The sequence below is a fragment of the Chrysochloris asiatica genome, unplaced genomic scaffold (genome assembly GCF_000296735.1).
Source record: "Chrysochloris asiatica unplaced genomic scaffold, ChrAsi1.0 scaffold00057, whole genome shotgun sequence".
In the NCBI taxonomy this organism is placed as follows: domain Eukaryota; kingdom Metazoa; phylum Chordata; class Mammalia; order Afrosoricida; family Chrysochloridae; genus Chrysochloris; species Chrysochloris asiatica.
In genome coordinates, this window is record NW_006408575.1 from 10,602,094 (window position 1) to 10,608,277 (window position 6,184).

The window sequence follows — 6,184 nt, forward strand, 5'->3', positions numbered from 1 at the left end:
GAGCCGGACACACTTCCTGAGCAAACAAAGAAAGCAGCAAAGCACTGCAGGGCCCTCCTGCCACTGGCTCAAGTCTTGCAGGGAAAAGCATTACAGAGGAAGGGTGGGCTGGAGAGGCGATGGGATCTCTCCCCAGCCCTGGAGGCTGCTCTAGCTCTAGCTTTTGAGGGGACAAGTCAGGTATTCTGGGGTCACGGAGGTATAATGGGGGAAAACACATTATTTATTTCCCCTTTTTTAACTTCCCTGCTGCCCCAGTCTTGGCTTTCTTCTTGGCGGCTCCCTTGGGTTCCGGCTGCTTGCGCTTAGCTGAAGAGAGTGAGCCCGTCACCTTAAAGAAATCGTCCAGGCATCCTTGGGTGCTGCCCTGGCAGCTCTTGCTCAGTTGCTTGACCCCGTTGCAGATTCGCTCCTCTGAGAACTGCTTTTCCCCACACATGAACTTGACCAGCTCTTCCTCGTTGGGCTCGCTCCACTTTAGCTCCACGGTCTCTGGGTCCAGCACCTCAGGCTCCAGGAAGAGCTGCTGGGCCTCTTTGTGCAGCCAATTTTCGGGCACGGTGTACTTTTTGGGGTCCAGCTGCCTCACGATCTCCTCGATGCTCTGTGCTTCTGGATGAGGTCCACAGCCCTCTTGGGCCCGATGCCCCGAATGCTCTCGCAGTAGTCACTGCCCATTAGGAAGCACAGATCCACAAACTGCTCCTGGTTCAGACCCAGCTCCTGCAGAATCCGGCTCAGGTGGAATTCTTGGATAGGCAGCTTCTTGTCCTCACTGGCGGTCAGGTGCCACATGAGCACGGGGCTGCCGAAGGTCAGGCAGTCCATGTCCTCAGTGGCGGCGGCGTAGACTTTGCCGGCCTTCACCAGGGCAGCGCAGCTGTCCTCGGCCTCGCTGGGCGCTTCGAGGTACGGGATGCCCATGAGGCCCAGCAGCTGCTTGCACTCATCATTGTGCTGCTTGGTGACCTTCACCAGGCGCTTGGTGTATTTCTCCACCCCCGTCACCTGGGCCTGCTGCAGCTGCTTCTCAGCTTCAGCCCGCCGTTCACTGCGTTTGGCCAGCTCTCCCGACTTGAGCTGTGGCAGCTTGCCATCGAAGACATACACAGGCTTGATACCATTCTCCATCATGCAGATGGTGCGGTAGAACATGCCTATCAGGTGGCTGGTGGTCTCGCCCTCCTCGTTCTGCAGCACATCGCCCCCCTGGCGAACAGCAATCAGGAACTGATCGATGCTCATGGACCCATCGATGGCCACATTGAGGCCAAAGTAGCTCTTGATGTCCTTCTCCCGGATGGCTCCAGGGGCTAGGTCAGCAATTAGTTTGGCTAGGCCTTGAATTCCCATGGCAACACAGAGGTGGGGCAGCTCTGGGGTCAGGGCTTTGGCAACTAGAGTTTGATCCGGTATGGACCGGGAGCGTTGTCCGGGATAATCACAAACTCCACAATCTCCTCGGCTCGGTCTCCTTACGCACCCGCTTCCCATTTATTTTTGCAGTCATTTCCCCTAATAATCCTTGGGTATTTAACCCTGTCTTGGCGCTGGCTTCCTGGACTAACACAAAATGTTTAGAGCAGCACTTCTGACTAGCAAGACGCCCAAGGAATGTACTGCCTGCTGTTGTTGGTATAGTGATGTAGGATAAGCACTGGACTGCAAGGTCAATTTGAACCACAAGTTCGGCAGTTCAAACTCACTAGCTGCTCCTCAGAAACCCTATACAGAGTCACAGTGAGTTAGAACTAACTTGACAGCATTTAACAACAGCAATGTACATTCTCCAAGGAAAGAACTAAGCAACCCTAAAGTCAAAGAAGATGCTAGATAAACTTTACCAAACATTATGTCTTTTTATAGTGATTAGTCTTTCTGGAGGATTTATCTAAGGTTGAAGCCTTGCCATCATCATTCCTGAGGAGCCTTTGGTTGTATTTCAGCTAAGAATGATTTGTTCATTCTTCTGGCAGTCCAGGGTACATTCAATATTCTTCAAAAACATCACAATTTAATCAATTCTTCTGTCTTCCTTTTTCATTGCCCAGCTTTTACATGTATATGAGGACGTTGAAAAGATTATGCCTTAGATCTGGTGCACTTTAGCCATCAAAATACATCTTTGCTTTTTAAAATTTTTAAGAGGTCCTTTGCTCCTAAATGAAAAGAGAAATTGAAGGAAATTTCTAAAAATTCCCTCTTCGAAGGTGTTCTTTCCTTTTGCCTTTCTGATTCCAGGTCTTTGCACAGTTCATTATAATATTTGTCTTTGTCTTCTCGAGGTGTCCTTGAAATTTTCTGTTCAACTCTTTTACTTCATCCTGTTTTCCCATCACTGTGGCTTCTCACCATTCAAGAGCAAGTTTCAGAATCTCTTCTGACATCCATTTTGGTCTTTTCTTTCTTTCCTGCCATTTTAATGACTTTTTGCTTTCTTATGCACAATGTTCTTGATGGCATCCCACAATTCTTCTGGTGTCTGGCCATTAGTATCTAACACATCAAATCTGTTCTTGAGATGGTCTCTTAATTCAGGTGGGATATACTCAAGGTCAATATTTTTGTTCTGGTTGACTTGTTTTAATTTTCTTCAGCTTCAGCCTGAACTTACATATGAACCATTGATGATTGGTTCCAAAGTCCTATTTGTATTGTTGAAAAAGTTATTTGCCATGTTATCCACTTCGGCCTGAACTTGCATATGAACAATTGATGGTATGTTTCACAATCTGCCCCAGACTTGTTTTGACTGATGATAATGAGTTTTCCACCATTTTCCCCACAAAGGTAGTAGTTAATTTAATTCCTGTGTATTCCATCTGGTGAGGTCCATGTGTATAGTCACATTTTAAGTTATTTTAAAAAGGTACTGCAATGAATAAGTCATTCGTTTTCCAAATTCTATCATGTGAGCTCCAGCATAGTTTCTATCATGACCGTATTTTCCAACTACCGATCCTTCTTGTTTCCAAACTTCACATTCCAATCACCAGTAACTATCAATGTTACCTTGATTGCGTGTTTCATCAATTTCAGACTGAAGAAGTCAATTGTTAAGTGTCATCAAGTCAGTTCTGACTCATCGAGGCCCTGTATAGGGTTTCTGAGAAGTGGCTAATGAACTTGAATCACCGACCTTGCAGTTCAAAATTATTTTATAGCCCTGTGCATTAACTCACAGCACCAATTTTCTGAGATTCAGACTTTGTACATTCCACATTCTGATTATTAATGGTTGTTTACAGTTGTTTCTTCTCATTTTGAGTTATGCCTCATCAGCAAATGAAGGACCTGAAAGCTTTGCTCCATCTGTCATTAAAGTCAATTCTACTTTGAGGAGGCAGCTCTCTTCCTTAGTCATACTTTGAGTTCTATCCAACCTGAGGGACTCATCTTCCAGCACTGTATCAGACAATGTTCCACTGCTATTCATAAGGTTTTCAGTGACTAACCATTCAGAAGCAGTCTGCCACTCCTTTTTCCTAGTCTTTCTTAGTCTGGAAGCTTCACTGAAATCTATCCACCATGGGTGACTCTGCTGGTATTTAAAATACTGATGACAACTTCTAGCATCACAGCAACACACAAACCACCACAGTAAAACAAACTAGTAGGCGAGTGGTGACTTGAAAATTCTCGTAAATTCTATTTTTAATGTCTTTACAAAATAGATCCTGTTTAGCCATAATTTCCACAACTCAGAGTCTTTGAACAGAAAACAATTTATCATCCAATATGCTTAATTTTAATTTGTTGATAAAGAGACTAGTGATTGCAGATTATAAAACATCAGTGCTTTTGTTTAAAATATATAAATCTCTCTCACACCTCGGATCAATTTTTTTTCTGCCACCACAGTCACTATGGTGTCAATTCTGGTTCAACAACTATGTAAATTTAGCAGAATGGGCAATGTTATCCACATTCCAAAAATGAAGACACTGGCATTTAAGGATGCAAAATTACCTCCTCATGATTTCCAGAGTACTGTACTGTCCCAGGTCTTTGGGCTTTTTCTCCACATCATGTTATTTGTCATGGTGAGGTCAATGGAGAAAACATCTATTCCCAGCACACATTCTGTTTCTTGTGATAACAGTATTCCTTTTCCATAATCAGATCATATGCTAGTGCTAGTCATAGGGCTGAGTCTACCCACATCACCAAGGGTAAACATGTGACCCATGATAAACCAATCAGAACACTGAGACTCTCATGGATAAGCACATAACCCAAGTAGGGCCATTGAGAGACACCTGGAAGTCTTGCTGAATCCACTAGAGAAAAGGTATTTTCACTGGCATTGCTAAACTTGTAGGTTCTAATCCATATTAATACCCACATGGAAAATCCCTGCCTGAGAACAAAGCAGTGTGGTGAAAAGCAATGCTGAGCAATTGATTAACATGAATTCCCAGTGATTTCATTTGAGCATCTGGATCCAGCTATGCCTGAAACTATGTGCTCTAGACTTACAACACTACTCTATGACCTTTTAAAGATTTATATTACTTGAGTTGTGTCTCAGTAATTTGTCAAACTTAAAAAAAAATCAGTAAATATTATATGAATAGTTATAGAACCAAAGATACCTCCAAAAGGAAAAAAAAATTCAGGAGAATAAATAATTTTTATGACTGAGATATAGAACCTCATGTGGCTTCATGCATACTAATAGTCTCACCATTCATTTTAGCTCCCGTTTCTACCAATGAACAAAATAAACAGAGATTAAATCAAGAGACTTTAAAAGCAAACTTCACCTTCAAAAAGTCACTTGTACAATTCTCTCTAAACATTTTAACATCTGCACCAGAAAGAATTTTTAAAAATAGCTAATCTTTAATTCCACAAGTTTTAGATTGGGAAGGGCTAGGGAGTAAACAGATGAAAAATAAAGATAAAGGTGTTTGTAATGTTCTCAGAGGGATGAAAGAAAGTTTACATCAATACAGGCAGTCCCCAGGTTAAAAACCTCCAATTTATAGATAACTCCTACTTGCTCTTTAATAGCATGGACATTTACCCTCATTTTGAAATGATTGAACCAAGCTCTGCTACTGCTGCATGCCATTGAGTCAGTTCCAAATCATTAGCAACCATGTATAGGGTTTCCAAGGCTGTAAATCTTTCCAGGAGAAGAAAGCCTCATCTTTCTCCAGAGTAGAAGCTGGTGGATTCAAACTGCTTGACCTTGTGGTTAGCAACTTAATCCATAACCCACTACCCTACAGGGCTCTTGAACAAAGCCCTACTAGCAACAAATTCCTCATCACAATCATCTTCACTTGTCACACATGCAGGCTTTAAATCATTGAGAAAGCTTTGAGCCTTTTCTTGCACTAATAACAAGACTAATAAGGACCATACACTCCAATTCCGACTTACCTACAAATTCTTAAAGACATAGTTAGGAACCAATCTCATTTATAACCCAGGGATTCACTGTACTAGAGAATGTTAAAATTTACAAGCAAAGTGTCACCCTAGCACTAACTGTCCCTCTTCCTCCATTTTTCTCCGTAACATCTATAATCTGACACACACGTTTGTTTATTTATTGCCTCTCTCTTAGCAAGAAAGTTCAGGGCACCATGTGGGCAGAGCTTATGTATGTTTTGTTGATTGCTCTACCTCCATCTCCAATAATAGTGACCCCAGTTAACCGTTACTAATAACAGGCACTAATCAATGACTGAATGTTTGTTGGAAAGGCATTTGCATTTTTATAGGCTTGTTCTAAATTATGTATTATAACTACATTCAAACAGTAAAATAATACCAATTGGTGGCTATATTCAACTATTTAAATAGAGAATTCTATGTTCACATACACACAAAAAAAAATTTAAAAATGAAAAAAACAGGGAAATGTGATGCAAATTGAGATGATGGTTGATTGAATCATGAATCTTGGCCACATCATCACCTTCTAAGAAGCAAGTAAATTATAAAGATATATTGTCTAAAACCACCAGTCACATATAACTATTGAGCACTTGAAATATGGTGAGTCCAAGTTCAGATGTGCTATCAGTAAATAGACACATCAGATTTCAAAATTTTATATAAATTGCATGTTGAAATAATATTTTTATTTATTAGCCTAAATAAAAATGTTAGTAAAATTTAATTTTTCCTGTTTCTTTTTCCTCTTTTTAATCTAGCTATCAAAAAATAA

At 41.3% G+C, this 6,184-nt stretch overlaps 1 pseudogene; it reads right to left on the reverse strand.

The window, feature by feature from the left end:
• Positions 1–223: 223 nt before the first annotated feature.
• On the reverse strand, positions 224–1,353 carry LOC102812526 (annotated as a pseudogene).
• Between the last annotated feature and the right edge of the window lie 4,831 nt (positions 1,354–6,184).